This window comes from Protopterus annectens, chromosome 9.part0 (assembly GCF_019279795.1).
Source record: "Protopterus annectens isolate FY-2018-M chromosome 9.part0, PAN1.0, whole genome shotgun sequence".
In the NCBI taxonomy this organism is placed as follows: Eukaryota; Metazoa; Chordata; order Ceratodontiformes; family Protopteridae; genus Protopterus; species Protopterus annectens.
Genome location: NC_056743.1, coordinates 695,678,515 through 695,691,395, shown reverse-complemented (window position 1 = coordinate 695,691,395; position 12,881 = coordinate 695,678,515). Strand labels below are relative to the sequence as shown.

General features: G+C 43.8%; 1 protein-coding gene across 1 annotated transcript in view; it reads left to right on the top strand.

Moving 5' to 3' along the window:
- LOC122810570 overlaps positions 1 to 12,881 on the top strand; it is a 945,872-nt gene that overhangs the window by 28,035 nt on the left and 904,956 nt on the right. The gene's annotated exons all lie outside the window — the stretch shown is intronic.

The following is a 12,881-nucleotide window of genomic DNA, read 5'->3' as shown; positions in this document are numbered from 1 at the left end:
CTGTAAAATACTTAATAAAGTTGTTGAGTTCTGAATTTCTCAGATGAAAACGAGCCACCATATATGCTGTAGAAGTTTTTCATCATTTTACTTGTTTCTTTTTGAACACCTGCTTATGCATGTATCAGACTTTTCACCACAATAGTATTACAGCAGTTCTGCTGTAAAACACCAAACAGCAAAATGTAGCCTCACAAATCAAGAGGAAAGGGAAAAAAAGTAAATAGATTGATAGATAAAAATAGAAGCTTAGTAGCTAAAAACACAGATGATTGAAAAGGGGGACTGCAGCAGAACGTGAATACAGGAATTCCGTGTGGGTTCCCTAAGACATCCTGTGCTTAATTATTTTCTCTTAGAGGCCTCACTGTGTTGAAGTAAAAGCAAATTGTCATGTGCAAAATGTTACTTTTTAGCATTATTCCTAAGAAATGCAACCTTGAAAACAAAAAGAGAAGATTTGCTTTTACTCCTTTTTAACTTTGATTGTTACAGTACTGTGTAATGTTGTTTGCATGTCCTCCCTCTTTTGTGAGGGTTTTCACCAGGAGCTGCAGTTTTCTTAACATATGCTATGGTTGATACTTTTTGTGGGTGTGTGTATGCTGGGGATGCCTTGCAAGGTTCAGTGTACGTGGTTTTCCTAATTAGAGATGAGATGTTCATCGTGTTTCACTGTTACAGTCCTTACAAAATGGGTTATCCTGCTCCCGGTAGCCCACAGTCGGCCAGAATACCAAAGTCCTTGGTATATGACGTCGGCTACCCTTGGTTTAAGTCTGACGTCAGGTACAAAGGAAGGCAGCCAACGCCATTTCCTCAGTCTTTCTTGCCACGGAGCCCGAAGCAGAAGCTTTTTGCATGGATGCCGGTTGGCCGAGTACCTTCTTTTTGTATTCCGACTGCTTAGTTGAAGACATCCTCAGATAAGTGCCCCGTTGGGGACCCTCTTTTCTTGCTTAAACGAATGTCAGAGAAAGTTAGTAACTGTCTTGCCTGTGGAAAACAGATTCCGCGCTGTGGTTTTCACTCCTATTGTATCACTTGTTTGGGCCTTGAGCACGACATCCCAAATTGTGTTCTTTGTGCTTCTTTCAACCCGTGTACCATTCGCCGTAGAGCTAGGATCTTGTTCAAGCATTTCGGAGTTTGGCCTAAGTTCGTGGGTATGGTGTCTTCTGGTCTCCTGACTTCAGATGTGCCTAAGAAGCGCAAGGATAAGGACCGTGACAGGCTTAGGGTCAAATTAACCGACGACGTCCCTGTTAAGTTGGTTGTCGGCCCAGCGCTAGTCAGTAAGGTGCTTTCATTGCCCCTGCAGTCCACAGATGTTCAGCAACAAGGGTCTGTGGAGACTTTTTCTGAATCCTCCTTACCACAGGCTTCCACTTCGTCTTCGGACCCTCCGCCAGTCACCACCTCTGATGGATCCGGAGCCGCTATGCAGGCGCCAGCTTCTGAGGTCTGTTTTCTCCACCCGGAGACCAGATCCAGACCGAAGACCTCGATTCAGACTACTGCAGTGGCTAGACCTCCTGAGTCCATCCTGCTTTCTAGCAAGCCTTCCAGCCAAAAATCTACTCCTAAGCAGGCGCTGGCCTCCCCTCAGATGCCTCAGTCTCAGATGATTAAGATGACGCGTGATCTCTTGACTCTTATCAGGGGCTCTCAGCCACCTCCTTCTAAGAGGGCTAGGGAATTGTCTGCTGAAGTTTTGTCTGCCTCAGACTTTGAGGTTTCCAGCACTTGTGCTGATGAAGAGGGAAACTCTCAATTTTTTCTGGTTTTGAGGATTCTGATGCAGAAGACTCCATCCCTTCTGCCTCCCCTCCAGAAGATTTTTCTTTTGGAGATACTCTGAATACTCTTAGGGAGCATTTCAAATGGGAAAGTCAGGACTATCCTCAGTCTAAGAAATGGATTAGGGAATTCTTGGATTTGCCACAACATAAGTCTTTGGCTATTCCTCCGGTTTTGGAAGTCGTTGATGATGTTTTCATGGAAAATTCTTTGACTCCTAATTCTGTTCCTCCTGCACCCAGAAAGCCTGACATGTATTATAGAGTTCCTGATTCTCATCAGTTCCTTTTCAAGAATCCTACTGCTGATCCAGAGATTATTTCTCAGGACCCTAAAGGTGTTAAAGCCACGGTTGCTAAAAATCCTGTTCCTTCTGACAGGGAATATAGCGCCTTGGCTAGATGGGATAAAAAGGTTTATACTTCATCCACCCTGGCTATTAGGTCTGTTAATTGTCTTTTCCATATGCTTAAGTATCAGCAGCATACTTTGGGGGCTATTAAGGCTAAAATTTCTGGTGTTCCTTCCCTGATGAGGAGTAAGGACATGCAAGATTTATTGAATTCTGCCACTCTCGTCACTAAACATTCTCTACATTGTGGTTTTGACACTTTGGAGGCTTCTTGCAGGGCAGCAGCCACTGGTTCTGTTATTAGAAGACACGCTTGGTTCAGGGAACAGCCCCTTTCTGAACTTGTCAAAGCTAAACTACTGGATGTACCTTTGCACAAGGACAATCTTTTTGGTAGCAAAGCAGAAGAGGTGTTGAAAAAGTTGGAGGATAAGGCCAGATCTATGCAAACTGTTAAGGATTTTTTGCAAGTTCAGCCTCCTTGTTTTAGTAGGCATTACCCTTCTAAGAATTGGACTTTTCCTGACCCTAGTAGACAGGGTCGCACTAGGCCTAGGGGTTACAGGTCTTCTAGGGGACAGACTTCCACCCCTCAAAAGGCTAAGCACTGCAGGCTTCCTCTTCAAAATCTGGGAGTTCTAAGCAAACTTCATAAAGCAAGCATTCCCAGTGACTCCAGCCTTCTCCTGCCTGCCTCTGTGGGCCCAGGGTTTCCTTTGGGGGGGAGGTTAGCCATTTTTGCAGATGTCTGGTACACCATCACAGACGACACATGGGTGTTCAAAATAGTATCCCAAGGCTACAAGTTCTCCTTTCACACCTTCCTGGTCCACCAAGGTAACCAGATATCCCCCCACATAAAAAGGGCAGAAGCAGAAAAACAAGTTTCTTCTTTGCTAAACCTGGGAGCAATAGAGCCAGTTCCTGCACTGCAGATAGGCCAGGGTTTCTACTCAAGACTTTTCCTGGTTCCCAAAAAAGGGGGCACCTGGTGCCCTATTCTGGATTTCTCCATTCTAAACACTTTTCTGGTGATTCCCAAGTTCAAAATGCTCACTCTTCAACAGTTGCTGCCAATGCTGGTCAAGGATTCCTGGCTGGTGACTTTGGATCTCAAAGAAGCTTATTTGCATATCCCAGTATGCAAAAGCTGCAGGCAGTTCCTTCGCTTCAGGGTGCGGAACAGGCAGGCACTTCCAATTCTCTGCACTGCCCTTTGGCTTGTCTACTGCTCCCAGAGTTTTTACAAAATGCCTTGCTCCAGTCATTGCTTTTTGCAGGCAAAGAAACATTCAACTGTACCCTTACTTGGACGATTGTCTTATTCAGGCAAACTCTCCAGAGCAACTTCTAAAGGATTTGGACTTTGTAAAGAACCTTCTCACCTCTTTGGGCTACACTATCAATGAAAAAAAGTAAAAATTGGTACCCACCAGGGAGATTGTACTCCTGGGAGCAAGTCTGAACACAGCCGCCCAGATGGTATCCCTCTCTCAAGAGAAACAAATGGATCTTTAAAATTACTTCAAGAATTTGGCAAGCATGACCCAGCTCTCTGCAAGGCAATTCCTGCAAGCCCTGGGATTCATGGCTTCATGTAGTCTGATGATTCCATATGCCAGACTGCATATGAGGAAAATACAATGGTACCTCAAAAACCTTTGATGGTCAGCACACTCAGGATTTAGACTTGATTCTTCCTCTGATTCCCTGCCTGCAGATGGAGTTCCTTTGGTGGGCTATGGCCTGTGCACAGAACAAAGGCCTGCCTTTCTGTCCACCTCCTGCCAGCCAGACTCTCACCACAGATGCCTCAGACTATGCTTGGGGAGCACATCTAGAGGGCAGATGCATTCAGGAGACTTGGAACTATCAACAGGTTCATTTGCACATAAATCTGAAGATATTGATGGCAGTCCAGCAGGCCTTGATGGCTTTCAAGCGTCTTTCTCTCCTGGTACTCTTATAGTCAGGACATACAGTACCATAATCATGTGGTACATCAACAAACAGGGAGGGACTCACTCTTACCCCCTGTGCAGACAAAGCATGATAGTATGGTCCATGGCAGCTTCCATGGGCATTCATCTGATAGCTCATTTTCTTCCAGGAAGGCTCAACACCTTGGCAGACCGGTTGAGCAGGCAGGTCCTGGATCCTCATGAGTGGCAACTAAACAAGACCATCTTCTATCATATCATTCAGCGTTTGGGCACTCCTCAGGTGGATCTCTTCTCATCTCCTACCAACCACCTTCTTGCAACCTTTTGCACCAGGGATCATCACGACAAAGCTTGGAAAGTTGATGCTCTGTCCTTCCCCTGGACACAGCTCTCGATCTATGCATTCCCTCCTCTGCCTCTTCTTCCCAGAGTGCTGTTAAAGACAAGGGACGAAAAACCAAGGGCCATCAATCATAGCTTCAGACTGGCCTTGACAGCATTGGTATCTACTCCTTCGCAGTCTCAGCCTTGGCATCTTCCCCTGATACCAGATTTCTTGGTTCAGGAGGAGGGAAAAATTCTGCATCCTCATCTTCAGACCCTGCATTTGGCAGCTTGGCTCATAATTTAGACCTTTCCCAACAGGTGGTTGAGGTCCTTCATGAGGCCAGGAGGCCTAGCACTAGGAAATCTTACACAGATAAGTGGAAAAGATTCTCCATTTGGATGCAGACTAGAAGGGAAGACCCTTCTCAACCTACTCTTCCTCGTATTCTTGACTATCTGGCAGGCTTGCTTAATGGTGGACTTTCCTTTTCTTCTATCAAGATTCATGCTTCAGCGATTTCTGCTCATTGTTTCTTTTAGCAACCCATTTTCTCTCATCCCTTGATGAAACAGTTCCTCAGGCGAGCTAGCAATTTAAATCCTCCCAGAAGAACACCTACTTCTGCTTGGGATCTTAATTTTGTACTTGAGAAACTTACTCTGCCTCCTTTGGATCCAGCTGCCTCAGCAGATTTGAAGTTTCTCTCCTGGACAACTGCCTTTCTCTTGGCCATTACTTCAGCTAGAAGAGTTTCTGAGCTGCAGGCCTTAATGGCAGTAGAGCCTTTTATCATCTTCCATATGGATCAGGTTTCTCTTCGAACTAATCCCTCTTTTATGCCTAAGATGGTTTCTAGCCTGACTCTTAACCAGTCTATCCACCTGCCTACCTTCTTTCCTAATCCTCAGATTAAAGGAGAAAGGTTACTGCATTCCCTGGATGTGCATAGATAGCTTAGATTTTACCTGGACAGGGCTAAACTTTTTCGAAAGGTGGATCAGTTGTTGGTCAGTTTTGCTCCTGGAGCTCAGGGCAAAGCTATTTCTAAACAGACCATTTCTAAGTGGATTGTGCATATTCACTTTTGTTACTTACAGCATAGCAAGGTTCCTCCACAGAGTATTAGGACCCATTCTACTAGAGCAGCCTCCACCTCAGCAGCTTTTTAAAGAGGTGTACCTACTAGGGACATCCTGGAAGCAGCTACCTGGACTTCTGTCCACACTTTCACTAAACATTACAGTTTACCCTTGTTTTCTAAGTCCAGGGCTGGTTTTGCCACTGCAGTGTTGCAGAGCATTCTTACAAACCCTTAAACAGTGGGTGTTCCTCCTCCCTTTCATTTTTTTCCTGGGCTTTGGGAATCAACCCATTTTGTAAGGACTGCAACAGCGAAACACGATGAACATAGTACAGTTGTGTACACTTACCATAAATGTAGATGTTCGAATGTATTAACTGTTGCAGTCCTAGTCCCCCCCTCTTCCATCCCCCTTTTTCTTAGGGCAGAGACTGTATTTCTCTTTTCCTGGTCTAACCTTTTTTTGGGGGCTCCTGACAGTTAAGGCAAGAAAAACTGAAGAAATGGCATCAGCTGCCTTCCTTTGTATCTGACGTCCTGATGTCAGGCTTAAACCGAGGGCAGCCGATGTCATATACCAAGGACTTTGGTATTCTGGCCGACCTGTGGGCTACCGGGAGCCGGATAACCCATTTTGTAAGGACTGCAACAGTGAATACACTCGAACATCTACATTTATGGTAAGTGTATACAACTGTATTTTATATGCCTTGCAGTCATTGTATGGCATGATGGGCTTTGGCTACCCTGCAACACTGTTGGATTAATCTGGTGAATGAATAAGTGGGTGTTGTATAGATGTTTTCCAGGGCCTTGCATTTCAGGTGTTTGTGTTTCAGTGCTTTTTTTAAATTTTTGTTCATTTGCAGAGCTGCTTTGTTGTTCAAACTTCTGGGGTTGCATCTAGCGTATTTGAGCAACAGGCAACTATCTTTAGTCTCCTTAGCACTGGACAGTGAAAGCTCACGGCAGTGCAGTACAGAGCCTTCCTGCTAGGACTAAAGAGCAAAACGTCCTACAGTAGACATGTGTAGGACCCACCTGACAGTCTGTGGCAAAACAGAAAAACATTTGTGTAAAAACATTTACAGAGTTTCTGTTATCAAGAAATCATGGGTGAATAGACATATTTCCTATGAGAACATAAAAGTGTTTCAAAATCTTAGCTCTTGAATAATTAATGATATGCAAGTCTTTAATAATGCACTGAAGTCAGTAGGGTAGATTCCATTAGCAATAGATAGACATATTTCGCCCTTATTTGGGCTTACGATTGCATCATAAGTGGAGGACAAGTACCCACATTACATATTGTTGTAATTTCAACATTTTTATATGTGTTCACTAACGTTGAACTTGTCAAGTGATGTTTACCGTAAAATAACCACTTCTGGCGCTACTTATAAGTTTAGTGATTCATTGTACAAATTAGTATATTCGAGTAAGGACTCCCTCCAACAAAAACACCGTTTTATTTTTTTATTTATACACACACACACACACACACACACACACGCACACACACATATGTATGTGTGTGTGTGTGTGTGTGTGTGTATGTATATATATATATATATATATATATATATATATATGTGTATGTATGTATTTGTGTGTGTGTATATACAGCTCCACGTGGCCCTGTTGAGTCTTCCTGGCTACAGAGAACTGAAAAAAAGCGACTGCTTTCCTGATTAAGTATCCTGCTGTTTTTTTATATTTGTTTTACCTTCTACTGCTTACCTAGAGCAAGCTTTAACTGTTTTCATAGTTATTTACTGCATTTTTTATTATCTGCACTTAAAAGTACATTTTAGTCGAAATTAGTGTAATTCAAGTCGAAAAGTGTTTGTTTGCTGTTTAATTTAATTGTTTGGCTGCCCACCAAAGTGTGCTAGCCTGTACTACTGACTTATTGCCTTTTCTTCATTTAGCGCGGAGTTGCCACTAGAGCACCATCGGGCAGCGCCGGTTAAACAAGGTTAAAGTATTTCTGGCTCCGTAAAGTCTGCTCTTCATTTTTTCCCTTAGAACTGCTGTACTTGTAATCTAAACAGTCTATTCTCTATCTGTAAAGCTCAGCACTTGTTCCTAAAGCATTTTTTTAGTCAGGTAAAGCACTTCTATATTATACAAAGTACTTCACTAGCTTAAAACCCCCTTGAGTACCCACTTCCCTATAGGTCCTTTCTGACTCGGTTACACAGCAAACTTTTTCATTTCTTCTAGCATGTCAAAGGGTCAGTTGCTAGCGTCCTCTCCTGCTCAGCTGGTGAATCTGGGAATATTGAAGCAATGTTACAATTGCCTCATGTACACAGACAACCCTCTCCTCCTCCCCCCACAAAACACAAATACATGCGAGAGATGCAACTATATAGCCAAACTGGAGGCTGAGCTCTCTCAACTCAGGACTGGCAAATCCAGACAGGAGGAGAAGGTAACCACACACACCATAAACCCAGTCTCACATAGAACTATCACAACTACAAATCAAACACATAAACACACAAAGACATACTTGGAGGCACTGATCAAAAATCTACCAAAACAGCAGAGGCCTCCAAAGCAGACACCCAAACAACTGCCACCTCATGACATAACACAAGCAACACATAGATCACAAAGTCAGTGTGCAAATCAGTCACAGCCCTTAAGGCCAAACACAATGCCAGACACACTTGTCATAGGTGACTCCATAGTCAGACACGCTGACGTCCCACTCACCAGACTGAACAAGGAGAGGATCACAGTAAGCTGCCTGTCGGGCGCTAGAATCCGCCACATAACACAAGCACTTGGGTCACTCCACAGCAAGTACAAGTATGACTCAGTCATTGTCCATGCCGGTGTGAATGACCTGAGGCGCACCTCCCTGGACTACATGAAAAGAGACATAAAGGAGCTCTCAGATTATGTAGCCCAGGCTGGTATGACCCTGACCCTGAGCAGTATCCTACCTTCACCAAGAATGATGCCACAATACAGAGACAAAATGATCAGTTTTAATAATTGGCTTAATTTCTGGTGTCATTCTAAGGGGATCCAATGTCTGTCTGCCTGGAATGACATGCTTGACAAGCCACGCTGCTTCAAGGGATGGCTTGCACCTGTCACCCTGGGTTTCGGATATTGGCAAAGGCTCTTGCCACCCCCATAGTGCCTTTTTAGACAAGGCTCAAATTCTAAACCCACCGCCCTAGAAAACAATAATGGAAAAAACTAAGGGTAATGCTGCTCAATGCCAGAAGTCTAAATCTCAAGATGCACGCCTCAAGCCCTCCTCAGTATGGAGAACATCGATGTCTGTGCTGTGACTGAAACCTGGTTCAAGGCTCCTGAGAGCACCCGGCACTATCAGGTTTTACCTCATATCATGCGTTCCGCCCCAAAACCCGGACCGTACCACAAAAGGAGGGGTGTATCCATATTCATCAAGGATACCCACACCTCCAGGCTGGTGGCAACTCACAAAGCATCAGAGACCATTCAGGTGCAATTAACCATAGGCAAAACTGCTCTACAGTTTGTAGCATGTTACAGGCCACCCTCTCAAACTCAGGAATCCCACACAGCCTTCCTGAAGACACTGGAGAGTATAAATGTCTCTCCAAACACCATCATATTGGGTGACTTCAACTACCCAAACATAGACTGGGAACATTACTCAAGCCCCAATACCCTAGCCCAAAGGTTCCTGGAGTTCATAAACTCAAATGCTATGGAACAACTTGTCACCATTCCCACAAGAGGTGAAAATATACTAGACCTGATCATCACAAACATGGGGACAAAATGCTCCGCACCGGAAGTATATCCCTCATTGGTGAGATCAGACCATAAACTAATCTCACTGGAGATCCACATCCCGCCCCCACCCCAACAAAAAGACCACAGTGAAGAACTTCTCAAAAGCCAACTTCACACTTCTTAAGACTGGTGTGGTATCCTTCAAGGCCCCTGAGCTATTGGAAACCACAACCCAAGCTGCTGAATCCCTTACAAATGCTTTCTCCCGAGCACCTCCAGGATTGCATGGATCAAGCAATCCCAAATAAAATCAAGACCCTTTCCACCAAAGGCAAGCCCGATCTGGTGGACCCCAGCCATAAACAAACTTTACAACAAGAGGAGAAAGCTACTACAAGATAGAGCAAAATCCCTAAAAGGGAAGACATCTCTGATCAATACTAGTAAAAACCTACGATCACTCATAAAATCATCCAAGGCCAACTTTGAGAGAAAAATCGCCAAGGACTCAAAAGACAATCATAAGGCCTTCTTTAGCTATGTTAGAAATCTGGGTGGAAACTCCCAGATATGCTCAGAATTAGTCCAAAATGATACAAAAATCACTGAACCCACAGACATTGCAAACATACTGGCAGACAGGTTCAGTGAACCCCCCCCCCCCAAAAGGAGAAATATCTATCCCAGCAGAGTGTAGCCTCCCAATCATCTCAAATACCCAGGTGAGAGCTGCTCTCTCTAAAGCTAAAAACACAGCATCAAGGATGGTGTCTCCGGCTGTGTGCTACACGAACTCAATGAGGAACTAAACCCACACATAAGGCTGCTGTTTAATCTTAGCCTTACCATAGGATACGTACCCAAAGAGTGGCGTACAGCAACTGTGGTCCCATTCCACAAAGGCGGTGCTTCTACGGACCCTGGTAATTACCGCCCCATAAGCTTAACGAGCCTGGTCTGCAAAGCTATGGAGAGGATCATAATGGAACTCATAAATAAAGACATAGGGGACCTACAGACATTGGTTCCTACCCAATTCGGCTTTGTCAAGGGCAGATCATGCCTCTTGAACTTGGTCGACTTTTTTGAAACAGTCACCAAGGCCATTGATGAGGGTAAGGCAGTTCACACAGCCTACCTTGACCTTGCAAAAGCTTTCGACACAATACCCCACTCGGGTATCATAGAAAAGCTCACCAGCTTAAATGTAAACCCATATGTCACAAGATGGGTTGCAAACTGGCTCAAGGACAGAACCCACAGGGTTAGAGTTGCTGGTGCCATGTCAGACTTCAAGCCGGTGACTAGCGGTGTCCCACAGGGCTCAGTCCTGGGCCCCCTCTTGTTCGGCATCTACTTTTCAGAAGTGCAGGCAAACATAGGAGGATTGTGGCTGACAAAGTTTGCAGATGACTGCAAACTGGGCGCCATAGTTGAAAATCCATCAGACACAGATATCCTTCAGAGAGGTCTCATAGAAACGGATAACTGGTGCCAGAGCCATGGCCTTAAGCTAAACGCCAAAAAATGTATAGTCATACCCTTTGGTAAAAACAAAGTAACCCCAAGTTACCACATAGGTGGCAATCCATTAAGCACAGAAGAGGTTATCAGGGACCTGGGGACCCAAGGTGACAGTAATCTTTCTTTTGACACTCACATTGCCAAAGTGGTTAGGAGGACCTTCTACATTGCCCACCTGATTATGAAGGGATTCACATCCAGATCAAGGGAGGTCATTGTTCCCCTGTACTCTTCACTTATCAGACCAATGATTGAGTACAATGCCCCATTCGGAATGTATCTTACCCGACACCTGCAGCAATTGGAAAGACCCCAAATGTTCCTCACCAAAAGGATAAAGGGGCTCAAAAATATGCCATATGCTGCCTGACTGAAGAAACTCCAGCTCTATTCAGTCGCATACCGTCTGCTCAGAGACCTGTGCCTGACATACAAGGCCATGTCCAACCCGGAATTAATGGACATGCTCCACCTCAAAAAATCCAAATCCACCAGAGCCACAAGAGCAAGAGACTTAAACCTCAACACGGATATAAATAGGACGTGCTGGAGGGACAGATTCATCACCCAGAGACTCCCTATGCTGTGGAACAGAATCCCGGTCCATGTGAGACAGAGCACCTCACTGGCTCTGTTCAAGAGGAATCTTGACCAGTGGATGGGAGATCGTAGGTTTACCCTGGGGATCATCTCTGTATCACTGCTGGACAGAGGCACGGCAAACTAATGGGTATAGTATTCTTCAACCTAAGGGGTGGTGAAAGCCACACAACTCTGCCTAGGCTTATAAATGCCCTAGGGCGGATAGCCTAGTATGAACGTATATATATATATATATATATATGTATATATATATATATATATATATATATATATATATATATATATATATATATATATATATATATGTATGTCTATATATATATATATTTATATATATATATATATATATATGTATATATCATGTAACGTTGAGTTTACGGATGTCCAAATGGTGGATATGTCGATGTTATGGAATCTCGATACAAGTGGGTGGGATTGGGGGGAGGAGTGTGTGTGTGTGTGTGTGTGTGTGTGTGTGTGTGTGTGTGTGTGTGTGTGTGTGTGAGTGTGTGTGTGTGTGTGTGTGTGTGTGTGTGTGTGTGTGTGTGTGGGTTAGGGATGGGGATGAGTGAAGGATGAGTGTTGTGTGTTTGCTTGCAACTTTGTGAATTTTAGGGTATGGGTTAGGTTTGAGGATATGTGTAGTGTTTGTGTGTCTGAGTCTGTCTTGTGTAGTGTCAGTGTTAATGACGTTAAGGTGTAGGGTTAGGGTTGGTGGAAGGGCAACATTAGGGTTAGGGTTAACATCCATTATTAAGTTGGTGCAGGGGGCAGTTCTGGATAGACACAAATTGATTTGGCAATTCTAATTTAATCCCTTCAGAAGACCCTGGTTAATTTTAAGTTTGCATGTTTTTTTTTTTTTTTTTTACTGAAGCCTTTTTTACTGGTTGGGAAAGAACACATGGTCATCAATACAGGTGTTTAACTAACATGCTTATTAGTGAGAACAGTGTCTAATGAAATTGTTTCATATGCTTGGCAGAACAAAAGGGGGAGGGGTTACACATTGTTTTTCAAAAGTGTTTAATTTACTTTAAATCAACCGAAGTACTGGCTGGCTTGAGAGTGTTAGTTTTTCATAGCTTTACCCTTTTTATTAGTTCATTATTCTAATGGTATGATTTTACTAATACTATGTGGGTTTTATGACTTTAATTGTATTAAAGTCCTCATCCCTGTTAATCCTACTGAACCCCCCCCCCCACACACACACACATTAACCTTGCAGATGGCTGTCTGCTTTGGTTAATGTTGTCAGAGCCCCTTATGTTTTAATTCCATGGAGAAGAGTCTGGGCTTTCTTATTCCTGCTGCAGGTATATTGATACCATTAATTCTTCTGTGGCCTCCATCACTCTTCTATGGACCCCTAGGTGTTAATTCTGCTGGAGCATTCTCAAGCATAAAAGGTAATCCAGCCACACAGTCGCATATTTGACATTAAAATTTGCAAATGTGAAACAATAACTGAAAGGATTTCTTGTTGAGAAATTAACA